This window comes from Aegilops tauschii, chromosome 3 (genome assembly GCF_002575655.3).
Source record: "Aegilops tauschii subsp. strangulata cultivar AL8/78 chromosome 3, Aet v6.0, whole genome shotgun sequence".
In the NCBI taxonomy this organism is placed as follows: Eukaryota; Viridiplantae; Streptophyta; class Magnoliopsida; order Poales; family Poaceae; genus Aegilops; species Aegilops tauschii.
The window spans coordinates 506396793-506410987 of NC_053037.3; positions in this window are offsets into that span (position 1 = coordinate 506396793).

The window sequence follows — 14195 nt, forward strand, 5'->3', positions numbered from 1 at the left end:
TGGTGAACTTTTGAGACGAAGTCTTCTTCTTGCTTGTGCTTGGATCAAACCCGAGCCCTTCCTTGGCAAACACCTCATTGTGTTGGCTCAATACCTCATTAAGGTTCTTTTGTCCTTGAGCACATGTCATGAGTCCTTTCTCGAGTTGAGCCTTGAGAAAGCGATTCTCCTCAAGAATAGATGCTAGGTCACCACTAGAGTTAGTAGTACAAGCATCAACATTGATAATAGGAGAAGAGTAAGCCTTGGCTAGAGTTTCAAGATAAGTAAGCTTGAGCATCTCAAAACTCTTTGTAAGAAGGGCGAGCTCTTCTTCCTCAGTCTTGAGGGACACGGATAGAAGCTCACAATCCTTAGAGAGAGAAGAATGATACTTGACAAGCTTACTTTTATCATTCATCAACTCCTCGCAAGAGTCCTTAGCCTTTTTCAAGGAGGCAAGTTCTTTAGCATGAACGTCAATGTTTGCACCAATTTTCAAGCATAGTTCATCATTTCGTGCTTCCTCATATTGGACTTTCCGCTCAAGGATTTCATATTTTTCCTTTTCCTCGGTGACAAGGGTTTCGAGTTCCTTAATGGTGATGGTGTGCTTACTCACCATCTCCATAAGCATACGAAACATAGTGAGCTTCTTTCCTTTGAGGGAGCACATGAACTTATTTAGTTTAGCAAGCATAGGATCATCTATATCATCATCATCATAATTATCCTCCGCATCAAGATACTCATCACAAGGAGTAGAAGGAGTGAAAAGAGGAGGGTTTGACCGTGGAGTTACCTTGACTTTGTCAGGAGAGTTTTGGTCCTCTCCATCTTCTACCACGGCCTTTGCCATTAGGCACTTGTGAGTGTTGCCCTTGTAGTCTTTCATGTAGTTGTAGGTGACAACATCACCACTCTTGTTGACTAGCCTCAAGGTGTTTTGAGAATCTTGAGCTACTCCGGCAACACCACTAACATCATCCGGATCGGGTTCTTCATGAGCAACCATTGCTTTCCCATCTCTCTTCTTGAGCTTGGAGTTCAAAGGATTTGGTAACTTCTTCTTTGGAAAGGTTTTGGGAAACCTTGGTTTATCTTCTCTCTTCTCATAAGGGCAATTGTTGGAGAAGTGGTTGGTTTCTTCATAGTTGTAGCATTTTCTCACTTTCTTCTTCTAGAATCTTCCCTTGAATTTTCCCGTGCTAAACTTCTTGACAAAGCGGGCAATGTCTTCATATGAAGGGCTCTCATCGGAGCCAATCTCATCACCATCTTCATCCTCATCATCTTCTTCTTCTTCACTTTGCTCTTCCTCATATACATGCTTGGCCTTCAGTGCAAGATTGATTTTTGATGTTGAGGTACCATGCATGGCAAGATGTTTTGTAGCATTTGCCTTTGACTCTTCAAATAGTTGGAAAGTGGATATGATGTCATCCGGAGTCATTTCCTTGAATCCATGGTGTCGTCTTATGTCCCACGCCATTTGGTGATGATATGGAGCAAGAGCATGAAGCAACTTGTCCACGAGAAATTGTTTAGTCAAGTTGAATCCATCTTGTGTCTTTTCACAATCACAAGACTCGATGTCGGCGGTGAGAGTCATGAGACACTTAAGGAGCTGCTTGGGAGATTCACCTTTCTCCATACAAAAGTTTTGCAATTGACCCTTGGCAATTTCATATTGAGCAAGCCAGAGAGTGGAGGTACTGGTCTTGGTCCTCACAATGCTATCCCATAATTCCTTGGCACTTGTGATGTGTATGTATGGTCTCCTTTGCTTATTAGTCATACCTCTTCTTATGCACATGGTTGCTGTGTCACTGAGATTCTTTTCATATATTTCTCTTGGTGTAAGATTCTTCGGGTCAACAACTTTATAGCCATGCTCCAAGATATCCAACATGTCATCATTTCCATATCGAAGATGATCCTGCATAGCAACTCTCCACAAGGCAAAATCGGTAGTGCCATCAAGTAAAGGAGGTTTTCCTTGAGGGTTATACTTTCGTTTCTCTATTTGAGGTCTTGCATAAAGCCAAGGAACACTGGAGTGATCATTACTAGGAGGTTGTTGGCCAAGTGAAGGAGTAGGCACAGTTGGCCTCGAGGCCGTACCACCCGAAAGTGGTGCAAGCATCGTGGTTAATGTGGCTAATCTCATTTGGACCAAGGCCTCGAGAGAAGCATCATGCTCCTCCTTTTGCTTAGCAAGGGGTCATTCCAGATCCTCAGAAGTAAATTACTTGGCTTTCGTGGAAGCCGCGCCCTTATCCTTCGGATCCGCAACAAGGGGAGTCCCATCGGGGTTCATCTCGCTCTAGGGAGGTTAAGCCACAAGAATAGAGCACGAGGCTCTGATACCAATTGAAAGGATCGAGCTGGACCTAGAGGGGGGTGAATAGGTACAATTACAAATTTTAATTGTTACTTAGCAATTTTAGGCAATAATGCGGAATATGAAAGTGAGCCTAACAATTGCAAGTATGATGCTAAGAGCTAAGCAGGGTAAACAAGTAACACAAGTATGTGAGTAAGCAAGCACAATATGATATAAGTAAAGACTAAGAGACAAGTAACCACAAGTAGGAAGTTAGGGTTAGGGATAACCGCAACTTCGAGAGACGAGGATGTATGCCGAAGTTCACTTCCTTGGAGGGAAGCTATGTCACCGTTAGAGAGGTGGATGTTACCACGACGGCACACCAACGCCACGAAGGCTCATCCTATTCTCCCTTTGAGACAACACCACGAAGGCGTTTCTCAACCACTACTGGTAGACCTTGGGGTGGTCTCCACACCCTCACAAACTTTCCGGGGGTAATCACAATGGTCGATTCCTCACCGAATGACTCCTACCGCCTAGGAGTCTCCAACCTCCAAGTGTAACAAGAATGATGGGGAAAAGCTCAAGACTTGCTCAAATCACGAATTCCTTTGGTGCAAGGATGGGGAAGGAGTGGATCTATCACTTGAGTGGACAACTTCTCTCAAATGCTCTCAAATCCCTTGGGGATCTAAGATTTGGTGTAGGAGTGTGAGAGAGAGAGTGAAAAGGGTTCTTGAGGATGTTCTAAGTCAATGGTCAAACCTCTCATGGGATAGGAGAGAGGTATTTATAGTATCCCTCAATAAGTGGCCGTTGGAGCCACTTGGGACCAGCAGCTCTCGGACGTCCGAGACTCACCGGACGTCCGAGGCCTCGGCAGACACCGGACGTCCAATAGGGACTGGGCATCCGACGTTTTGGCTTGGTAGAGAAGGTACCGGACGTCTGGTGGATACCGGACATCTGACGTTTTGGTTCTGTTAACGAAGTACCGGACGTCCGGTGGATACCGGAAATCCGAGGTTTTGGCTCTGTAAAGGAAATGCCGGACGTCCGATAGACACCGAAAATCCGACGATTTGGCTCTGTATTGGAACTACCGGACGTCCGGTGGGTACCGGCCGTCCGACATGTGTCGGTCGTCCGACAGAGACGGTGTACAGAAGATTGTTTTAACGAAGATCATTTGAGCAAGACTTTCGTGAGACCCCATGTTCCCCTCTTAATAGTGCGGGATCCCTATACTCAAGAACAAACATAAAGGGCCTAAGCCAGTAGACTTGTTTCTTCATTCTTGAGGAAGATAAGTTTTCTGTAGTCATAATCCACACACATGATCCCGAGGGGACTAAACCTGAGATATAATTGACAAACTTTGTTAGTCCCCTATGAGTATATTGTCATCAACATCAAAATATGATTAAGGGCATGATTGCACTTTCAGTAACACCTTAAGCAAGATGACATGATGTAGACAAAGTAAACCCACGCATGAATAAACCCCATATTTTTATCCTTAATGGCAATAATACAAATACGTGTCTTGTCCCCTTATGTCACTTGGATATAGATCACGGCAAGTTTGAACCCATCAAAAAGCACCTCTCCCATTGCAAAAAAACCAATCTAGTTGGCCAAACCAAATCAATAGATCGGAGAGAAATAAAAAGCTATAATAATCATGGATAATCTGATCATAAACTCACAATTCATCGGATCCTAACAAACACAGCGCAAAAAGTCATTATATCGAAGAGATCTCCAAGAACATCGAGGAGAACATTGTATTGAAGATCAAAGAAAGAGAAGAAGCCATCGAGCTACTATCTATGGACCCGTAGGTCTGTGGTAAACTACTCACACATCATCAGAAGGGCAGCAAGGTTGATGTAGTTCCCCTCCGTGGTCGATCCCCCCTCTGGCAGAGTACCAGAGAAGGCCTCCAGATGGGATCTCACGAGAACAGAAACTTGCGGCAGCGGAAAAAGTATTTCGGGTGGATCTCTAATGTCACGGGAATATTTGAGAATTTATAGAGGTGGAATTAGGTCAAGAGGTGCCACGAGGTGCCCACAAGCCTGAGGGCGCCCCCCTGGGGGGCGCCTCCCGAGCTTGTCGCTCCCTCGTCGCTTGTCAGGTCTTCTCCCGAACCTTCTAGGATCTCTTCTGGTCGAGAAAAAGTTAATCCAACTTTTTCCTCTGTTTGGACTCTGTTTGATATTGATTTCTTGAAAAGCCAAAAACAAGCAAAAAAAACAACAGCTGGCACTGGGCACTAGGTTAATAGGATAGTCCCAAAAAAATGATATATAATTGCATAAAAAACATCCAAGATTGATACTACAATAGCATGGAACAACCAAAAATTATAGATACATTGGAGGCGCATCAGTATTCTATTGAGTCACTTGATATATATGTTTTGGTAATCAACTTGGGGATTCCCGTGGTGACATTTGGGTAATCTAGGCATAGAGATTAATACAAGTTTACCTCTTACTTTCTTTGATAGGAACTTTGAAGTGATTCTTTATCGCACGTTGATTGATTGTTATATGATTCAATTATGTTAGTGATGTCGCTTGAAGCTACATCGGTATTTCCCAAAGAGGAAGGGATGATGTAGCACAGCGGCGGTAGGTATTTCCCTTAGATGTGAAACCAAGGTTATCGAACCAGTAGGAGAACCAAGTAACACAACGTAAACAACACCTGCACACAAATAACAACTTCTCGCAACCTGACGTGTATAAGGGGTTGTCAATCCCTTTCGGGTAGCGGCGCCCCCAAGATGGGCAAACGGACGTGAGGTAAATTTGTAGTAGATTGATAGATCGAACGCCAAATAAAATAAATAAGAATAAATTGCAGCAAGGTATTTTTGTATTTTTGGTTTAATAGATCTGAAAATAAATGCAAAAGAAAAGTAGATCGCAAAGGCAAATATATGAGAAAGAGACCCGGGGGCCGTAGGTTTCACTAGTGGCTTCTCTCGAGAAAAATAGCAAACGGTGGGTGAACAAATTACTGTTGGGCAATTGATAGAACTTCAAATAATCATGACGAGGCATCACGTCCAAGATTAGTAGACCGACTCCTGCCTGCATCTACTACTATTACTCCACACATCGACCGCTATCCAGCATGCATCTAGTGTATTAAGTTCATGGAGAAACGGAGTAATGCAATAAGAACGATGACATGATGTAGACAAGATCTATCTATGTAGAGATAGACCCCATCATTTTATCCTTAGTAGCAATGATACATACGTGTCGGTTCCCCTTCTGTCACTGGGATCAAGCACCGTAAGATCGAACCCACTACACAGCACCTCTTCCCATTGCAAGATAAATAGATCAAGTTGGCCAAACAAAACCCAAATATCGGAGAAGAAATACGTGGCTATAAGCAACATGCATATAAGAGATCAAAGAAACTCAAATAACTTTCATGGATATAAAAAGATATAACTGATCATAAACTCAAAGTTCACCAGATCCCCACAAACACACCGCAAAAAGAGTTACATCATATGGATTTCCATGAGACCATTGTATTGAGAATTCAGCGAGAGAAGGAAGCCATCTAGCTACTAACTACGGACCTGAAGGTCTACAAAGAACTACTCACACTTCATCGGAGAGGCACCAATGGAGGTGGTGAACCCCATCCGAGATGGTGTCTAGATTGGATCTGGTGGTTCTGGACTCTGCGGCGGCTGGATCAATATTTCGTCGACTCCCCTGGGGTTTCTGGAATATTGGGGTATTTGTAGAGCAAAGAGGCGGTCCGGGGGCACCCGAGGTGGGCACAACCCACCAGGGCGCGCCTGGGCCTCCTGGCGCGCCCTGGTGGGTTGTGCTCTCCTCGGAGCGCCCCCCAGGCGCAACCAGGGCCCATTATGTTCCTTCTGGTCCAAAAAAATCTTCGTGAAGTTTCGTTGCATTTGGACTCCGTCTGATATTGATTTCCTGCGATGTAAAAAACATGCAGAAAACAGCAACTGGCACTTGGCACTATGTCAATAGGTTAGTACCAAAAAATGATATAAAATGACTATAAAACATCCAAGATTGATAATATAACAGCATGAAACAATCAAAAATTATAGATACGTTGGAGACGTATCAGTTAGCACTGTTGAGAGATTGCACTAGTGAAAGTATGAACCCTAGGCCTTGTTTCTAAGCATTGATGTACTGTTTTGCTCGCTGTTTGCTACTTGTCACCTTGCTGTTTTTATTTATTCAGATTACAAAAACCTATATCTACTATCCATACTACACTCATATCACCACCACTTCGCCGAACTAGTGCCCCTATACAATTTAGCATTGTATTGGGTGTGTTGGGGACACAAGAGATTTGTTGTATTTGATTGAAGGGTTGTTTGAGAGAGACCATTTTCATCCTACACCTCCCATGGATTGATAAAACATAAGTCATCCACTTGAGGCAAATTTGTTGATGTCCTACAAAACTATGTGCTCCGAGGCCCAACAGAGTCTACAGGAATAAAGTTACGTAGTATACATCAATCATGTCATGCAATAATAGGTTCCTTCAATGCATCAAACTTCGCCAAATATAAGAACACACTTGTGGGCAAGATGCTGACATCATATTCATGTCCTGAAAATAACGAGCCTTAAGAACTTAGGCACAAAGAGAATTTGGTGCCATGATGATACGCCAAACTTGTTTCGCAAGAAGTGCCTGGTTGAACATCTGAAAATCTTTGAAACCCATGCCATCTTCCCACTTTCTCGTACACATTTTTGTCTCATGCCACCTAGTAGACCTTCTGTTCACCATCAGCTACCCCCACCAGAATTGAGAAGAGATAGATTTCCGATTCCCACACATGCATCTTCTTGGAAGTTGAAGAGTAACTCCTGGCCGGTTGTTGGCTTTGTTAATTCAAAGCCGAGCTCTTCATGAGTCTTCCTTTGAAAAAAATATGGCCTTAGTGTTGGAAATATGCCCTAGAGGCAATAATATTGTATTATTATATTTCCATTTCCATAAAAGAAAGTTTATATTTCATGCTATAATTGATGTGCTACTGGAATATGTGATTCAGTGGAAAACTCATATGCATGTGGGAAACGATAAGCAGTAAAAGAATAGGTTCCCAACCTTGCCTCTAGGACTGGCTCAGTTGTTGTTGGTGATCATGTTTTCCGGGTCTTAGGATATTGTTAAGTGTAACGATAGTCCTAAAAGAACATTGAGAGTATGACGTTAGAAGAACGATCATATTGAATCGTCCCAATCTTGTTTGTTATACTTTGAGATAATATCGTCTGTAATCAATTGTTATAACATGGAGAGTTAGCATGTGTTTTAGTTCCTCAGACCATCAGAGCACCGTAGTCACTTACTACCATACAGTGGGCTTTGGGGTTGCTCAAATGTCATCTGTAATAAGGTGATCATAAAAACAACTTATGGGTTCATCGGAAAGTTTGACAAGGGACTAGATAGCTCGAGAGTGGGATTTGCTCCTCCGACGATGGAGAGATATTCTTAGGGCCCTCTTGGTGTGACGGCATCCATCATCGTCTAGTGCTACTTGTGAGCTGCGTTGGGATTTTCCCCGAAGAGGAAGGGTGAAGCAATATAGTAGCTGATAAGTATTTCCTGCAGTGAGGACCAAGGTTATTGAACTAATAGGAGAATCACACAAAGCCTAGTGAACAGCACCTACACACATAAGAGCAAATACTTGCACCCAACACGAGCAAGAGGGTTGTCAATCCCCTTGAACTCGTTACTTGCAAGGATCAAATATGGTAGTTGTAGATATACAAATTGCAAAGTAAAATAAAAGTAAATAAATTGCAGCAAGGTATTTTTGGTTTTTGTAATATGATAAAAGTAGACCCGGGGGCCATAGTTTTCACTAGAGGCTTCTCTGTCGAAACATAGCATACGGTGGGTAAACAAATTACTGTTAGACAATGATAGAAAAGCACATAGTTATGATGTTATTCATGTCAATGATCATGTATATAGGCTTTACGTCCGTGACAAGTAGACCGACTCTTGCCTGCATCTACTACTATTACTCCACTTCGAGAGCACTTCTATGCTTGCCTCTCTACGTATTAAGTTCATAACAAACAGAGTAATGCATGAAGTATGGTGACATAATGTAGACAGAATAAAACCAAGCAATATGATTAGACCCCGTCATTTTACCCTTAATGGCAACAATACAAATACGTGCCTCGCTACCCCTTCTGCCACGAGTTGAGGACACTGCAAGATTGAACCCATTACAAAGCACCTCTCCCACTGAAGATAAATCAGTCTAGTTGGCCAAACCAAACGGATAGATCGGTGAGAAATACAAAGCTATAACAATCGTGCATAATAAAGTTCAGTAAAGACTCGATTAATTTTAATGAATAGTTTGACCATAAACTCACAATTCATCGGATCCCAACAAACACATCGCAAAAGAAGATTACATCGGATAGAACTCCATGGAGATCATGGAGAACATGGTATTGAAGATCAAGAGAGACAACAAGCCATCTAGCTACTAGATATGGACCCGTAGGTCTGTGGTAAACTACTCACACATCATCGGAAGGCAGCAAGGTTGATGTAGAAGCCCTTCGTGATCGATTCCCCCTCCGGTAGAGTACCGGAAAAGGCCTCCAGATGGGATCACCAAAGAATAGAAACTTGCGGTGGCAGAAAAATTGTTTCGGGTTGCTCTCTGTAGTTTTCTCAATATTTGAGAATTTATAGAAGTGGAATTAGGTCAAATGGAGCCACGTGGAGCCCACAAGATAACAGGGTGCGCGCTGTTGCGTTGCCGTCTCCTCGCTTCGCGTCTGGTCTCCTCCCAAAGCTTCCAGGGTCTCTTATGTCCAGAAAAGATCATCAAAAAGATATGTAGCGTTTGGACTCTGTTTGGTACTGATTTTCCGAAAAACCAAAAACAAGCAGAAACCAGCAACTGGCACTAGGCACTGGGTTAATACGTTAGTTCCCAAAAATGATATGAAATTGTATAAAAAGTATTTAAGATTGGTAATATAATAGCATGAAACAATCAAAAATTATAGATGCGTTGGAGACGGATCATCTGGGCAGACACACGTGACTACGTTACGGGGATGGTGGAACACTTCAACGAGAAAGAAGAACAATACCGGCAACGGGATCAACGATATAGTGAGCATGTGCATGACTCAGGAGGATACCGATGCACCCCAAGTGTTGTAAAATATTTTGAAGCAAAGGGAACATCACACGATAACCCAAGGTTCACTCAAATGACATTCGCGTAATCATAGGGATCGATATGGACGTCCACGGTTCCGCTATCGGTCATTGAACAAAGGGGCTTCGTTCATGTCTATGATTTACCGAACCTGCGGGGTCACAAGCTTAAGGTAATCACGATCTGCTGAGTGTTAGTAGGGCGAGAGTATTGAGTATTTATTTGTGTAATTTTTTCATTAATATTCAGAATAGTTCCAAGAGGAACAGGAAGCGTTTCGGGGTCACCGGAAGGGTTTCAAAGTTTATCGGGTAATACCCGTATTCCCCATAATTAATATATAGGTGGGAAATGTTTTCGGTGATGTTAAAGTGTATATAAAAGGGTCTAGTAATTATTAAAAGGCTTTTATATTAATTTATATATCAACGGACCTTAAAAGGCATAGAGGTGGAAGGCAACTTGGGCCACAAGGGCCCAAGTGGGGAGCCCCCCCCCCTTCCTCTAGGGAGGCCGAATCCTTGTGGGAGGAGGACTCATCCTTCCCCCATTGGTTGGCGCAAGGGGAGGAGAGTCCTCCCCTCCTCTTGGCCGCCCCTCCTCGCCTCTAAACCTATATATACATGAGGTGTTGGCACTTTTCTATACACAAGTTTTGCAGCCTCCTCTAGGTCATCTAGCCCTAGTTTTAGTTGGTCCTAGTTGACTAATTAGAGATTTGGTATAGTTCCTCAAATCCTCATAATTAGAAGCCCAGTGTGGTTCTATTCTCCTCCCTCTAATTCTCCGGCGACAATTAGCTCTGCATGGCGAAGCGCCGTCAGATCATGAAGATCGTATGCTTGCAACCAATTAGAGAGGATGTGCTTTCTGTCTTCCATTTGAGGGATCGTTCGAGGGTGGTTCGTGGGATCGTCATCAACGGTTCGAGGGACTCCAAGTACGATCCAAACCCTATATGCATCTTCACATTGTTCCTGGATGATCGTAGGGCGATTTTTTTTTCTGCTACGTTTCCCGACGCTTAGGGCATCTCCAATGTTGACCCCCAAATTAGACACCAAATGCGTCCACGGACCGGTGGGGACTAATCCGTGGACAGTGATGCGGGAGCCGGCCATCCAATCGTGCCTGCATACATTTCAAACCGGACGAACTACATCAAACATGACGGAATTCAGCAAAGTTTGGAAAAAATTTACATAAAACAAACGATATTTCGTCTGTTTAACTAAACCAAGCCCGCAACACTCAAAGTAGTTATAGAAAATAGCACAATTCATCCATAAAATAACATGAATATCTCTAGTACAACAATAGTTTAAATTCAACGAGATAACCAAATGTTCAACAAGTTTTTCGAATTCACCGATTCCAAATTCAACGGTACTAGAATCAGAGCCGGCATATGTCGTCCCACACATGCTGCTCCTTGAGCTTATCCTACAACTTATGTGCGTGAATGCCCTCGATCTTGTAGTACATCACGGAAAAGTGTGCAGGATATACAATGTGCAGAGCAACACTGAGTGAATGAACGAATTAACCAACAGTAGAGCAACAATAAGCAAAACTTACAACCTCCATGGTTGATGCGCCCACTGTACACATTGTCTCCACTCATTCAACTGCGGCGCAAAACTTCATGACGGAGTTACACATGGTGTACCATCAATGCAATCTCGACCTCACATTGCGTTCATGGATGATGTGCATGTTATAGGGCGTGAAGTGCTCTCGCACATGAAATGAACCATGCACGTGCCGCCAAAAGATTGAGCCCCTTGAGTTCATGCCTATAAAGTCCGCGGATACGACCAACCACGCATCATACAACAACTTATCCTCCTTCACCAAGTACCCCCGCCATCGTGCTTACTCTAGAAAACAACAAGTAGTTAAAAAAAAAGCTCTATGGCATTGACCAAGCATCTGTCGGGCATGATGTTCGGCATGGGCGTCGTTGGCAGGGGTGTGAAGTGTACCTGGCAGCAGGGGGATCATGGGTAGACGGCGGACAGAGAGGTACACTGGCGGCGTCGAACGAGGAGGCGCAGATGCAAAGCAAGGGGACAGCAGGGGCGGAATGGAAGAAAAGTGGACCGTGAGGAGGATTTGAGTGGGCCGGGGGTGTCGGAGTCCTACGCGGCGTCGATCGCACTCCCGTAACCCCCCTAGTTTGGTTCCGGTTTGCGGGAGAACGGTCTTTCGGACCGCCCCGCAGACCGATAGGGGTACCACGTTGGATGGCAAAATGGGTCCGGACAGCTCGGTCCGGTCGGATGCGGGCGGTTTGAGGTTCAGCGTTGGAGATGCCTTTAGGCCTTTCAAAAAAAATGCATAACATATAATATAGCGTCGGTATTTTTCAAAAGAAAAGTATGTTTTTGGTCCCTTTAGTTCCCCAAAAGTACAGATTTTGCCCATCAATATTTTTTGGTAAACATTTGGCCCTTCTAGTCCCAAAGCCGGGTAAGTTCCGTCCAAAACCAAATTTTGAGCATGTTCACCGGGTTTGACTGCCACGTAATCTATACTTGATGAACCGTAAATTCGAAAACAAATAGCAAACAAATTCATATATGCTCGGTGTGTGCAATTTTTTGTGGCGTTTGGACACTCGAGGAGCTCGTGAAAAAAATGTAAATATGCTCAAGGTGAACAATAAATTCAAAAAAATAGCAAAAAACAATTCAAATAACTCTGATATATTTTAGCATTCAAGATGCTTCGGTGCGCAAGCCGGGTGCAAAATTTCTTCCTCTTTGGACATTCGAGGAGCTCGTGGCAAAAAAAATGGCTCACAAAAAAAGTAGCCATTTTTTTGCTAGAGCTCCTCGGATGTCATTTGACCACTAAAATTTGCATGCTTCTATCGCACCATGGAATCTTGGTTTCCACAAATCTTCAATTTTTTCTGAACTTTTTTGCTATTTTTTTAAAATTTACTGTTCACCTAGAGCATATTTACAGTTGGTTTTTTGGTATAGCTCCTCGAGTGTCCAAACATCACAAAAAATTGTAAGCACGTTGCGCACCCCAAGCATATTGGATACCAAAAAAAAAATCTGTATTCTAGGTTTTTTTGCTTCTTTTTTTGAATTTACTATTCATCAATCACAGATTACGTTGCGGTCAAACCCGGTCAACGTTGTCAAAATCTGGTTTTGGACGAAACTTGCCCGGTTGAGACTGGAAGGACCAAATGTCTACCAAAAAATCTTGAGAAATCAAGTCTATATTTTTAGGAAACTCGAGGGAACAAAAACAGACTCCTCTTCATTTTTTAGCGTGGTATCATTAGTCTAGTTGGTGGTCAACGTTTACGCTTGAGAAACGTGTGGTTCTATTTTGGAGTCGGAGGGAGTAGATGATAGAGATGAGCATGTTTTATAGGATCTCCTCTTGTGTTTTTCTATGAAAAAATTGGCAGGACGGAAAACGCCGTCCGTCCTTTGGATCGGCCGTTCCTACGCCCCAATCCATGGTCCAATCCTCGTATCCAAATCATAGTAACGTGGACCAAACACCCCAGCTGTACCAGGCAACAGAATTGGCTAGACCAGACGCTGACCGGTGCTAGGCCATCCGGGTGCTACCAAATGAAAGGGACAGCCAAGAATTCATTGCTCCCCCTACAGAAAAAGTTCAGACGAATCTGTCTTCGAACAAGGAAGGCAACCTTTTCTTTCGCCGGGAAGACTATCATTCCCGCCGTTCCTAGTCCTACGTCAGTGGCACCGCCCAAAAATCGAGCGCCAGTGGAATCCGAAGCGCTGCGCATGCGCAGCATGGACGCATATGGTGTGCCACCTTTCCCCATGCTGCAGGGCTGCAGACTTCATTGCCGCCGAGCGCCGGTGCCCCTTTTTCCTTGTTCACCGGCTGAACGGTGACCAAATTCCACAGCCATAAAAGATGAGCAACAATCAAAACCACGTTTCCAAACGGAAAAAATGCATGCCGGTAAATATAGTTAGGACTTAAGAGTCTACTCTATATGATATGCATATCTGACCACAGGGAAAATGTTCATCTCATGCAAGACGCCGGGGAGTTTTTGAGCTCAAAAGGCGGCCTTGCGTAGCACGCGTGCATCGCGCCGGCACCGATGATGCAACCACACGAAGATGAACAGTGAGGTGAGGTGAGGACCCTGCTTTGCTTGAGGCTCAGAGCATCCAAAGTTCCAAGCTGCTGCAAAGAGATAAATTGGGTGCGAAGCAACAGTCCAGTCCAGTCCAGTCCAGTCCGGTCCAGCCGCAACCGCAACTGCAGCAACAGCGCGAGCAGCACGCAGAAAATTACGCCGGGGTCCCTGTTCCTCCCAGGCCGGTCCCGGTCAAACCGGTCAACAAAAGACGTAGTGCAGAGCAGTTAATCCAACACTCTGAAGCACGTCAGAGGTTATGTAAACTTGGACCATTAACCTAGTAGATTCCTCCCTTGCTCCGAGAGGGGGGAAAAATACTCCAGCCGATTGCGTATAAAAAGATTCCCTTTGCAGTGAAAGCAGGCGGCCAAATGATTAGGCGGGATAATAAGCATATATACAATGGGTGGACGAAAAGGAGTCTCTAGTTTCTCTGGAATACTACAATTGTCGCCGTATCCTAAATGCGGTACCAATAAGCACTG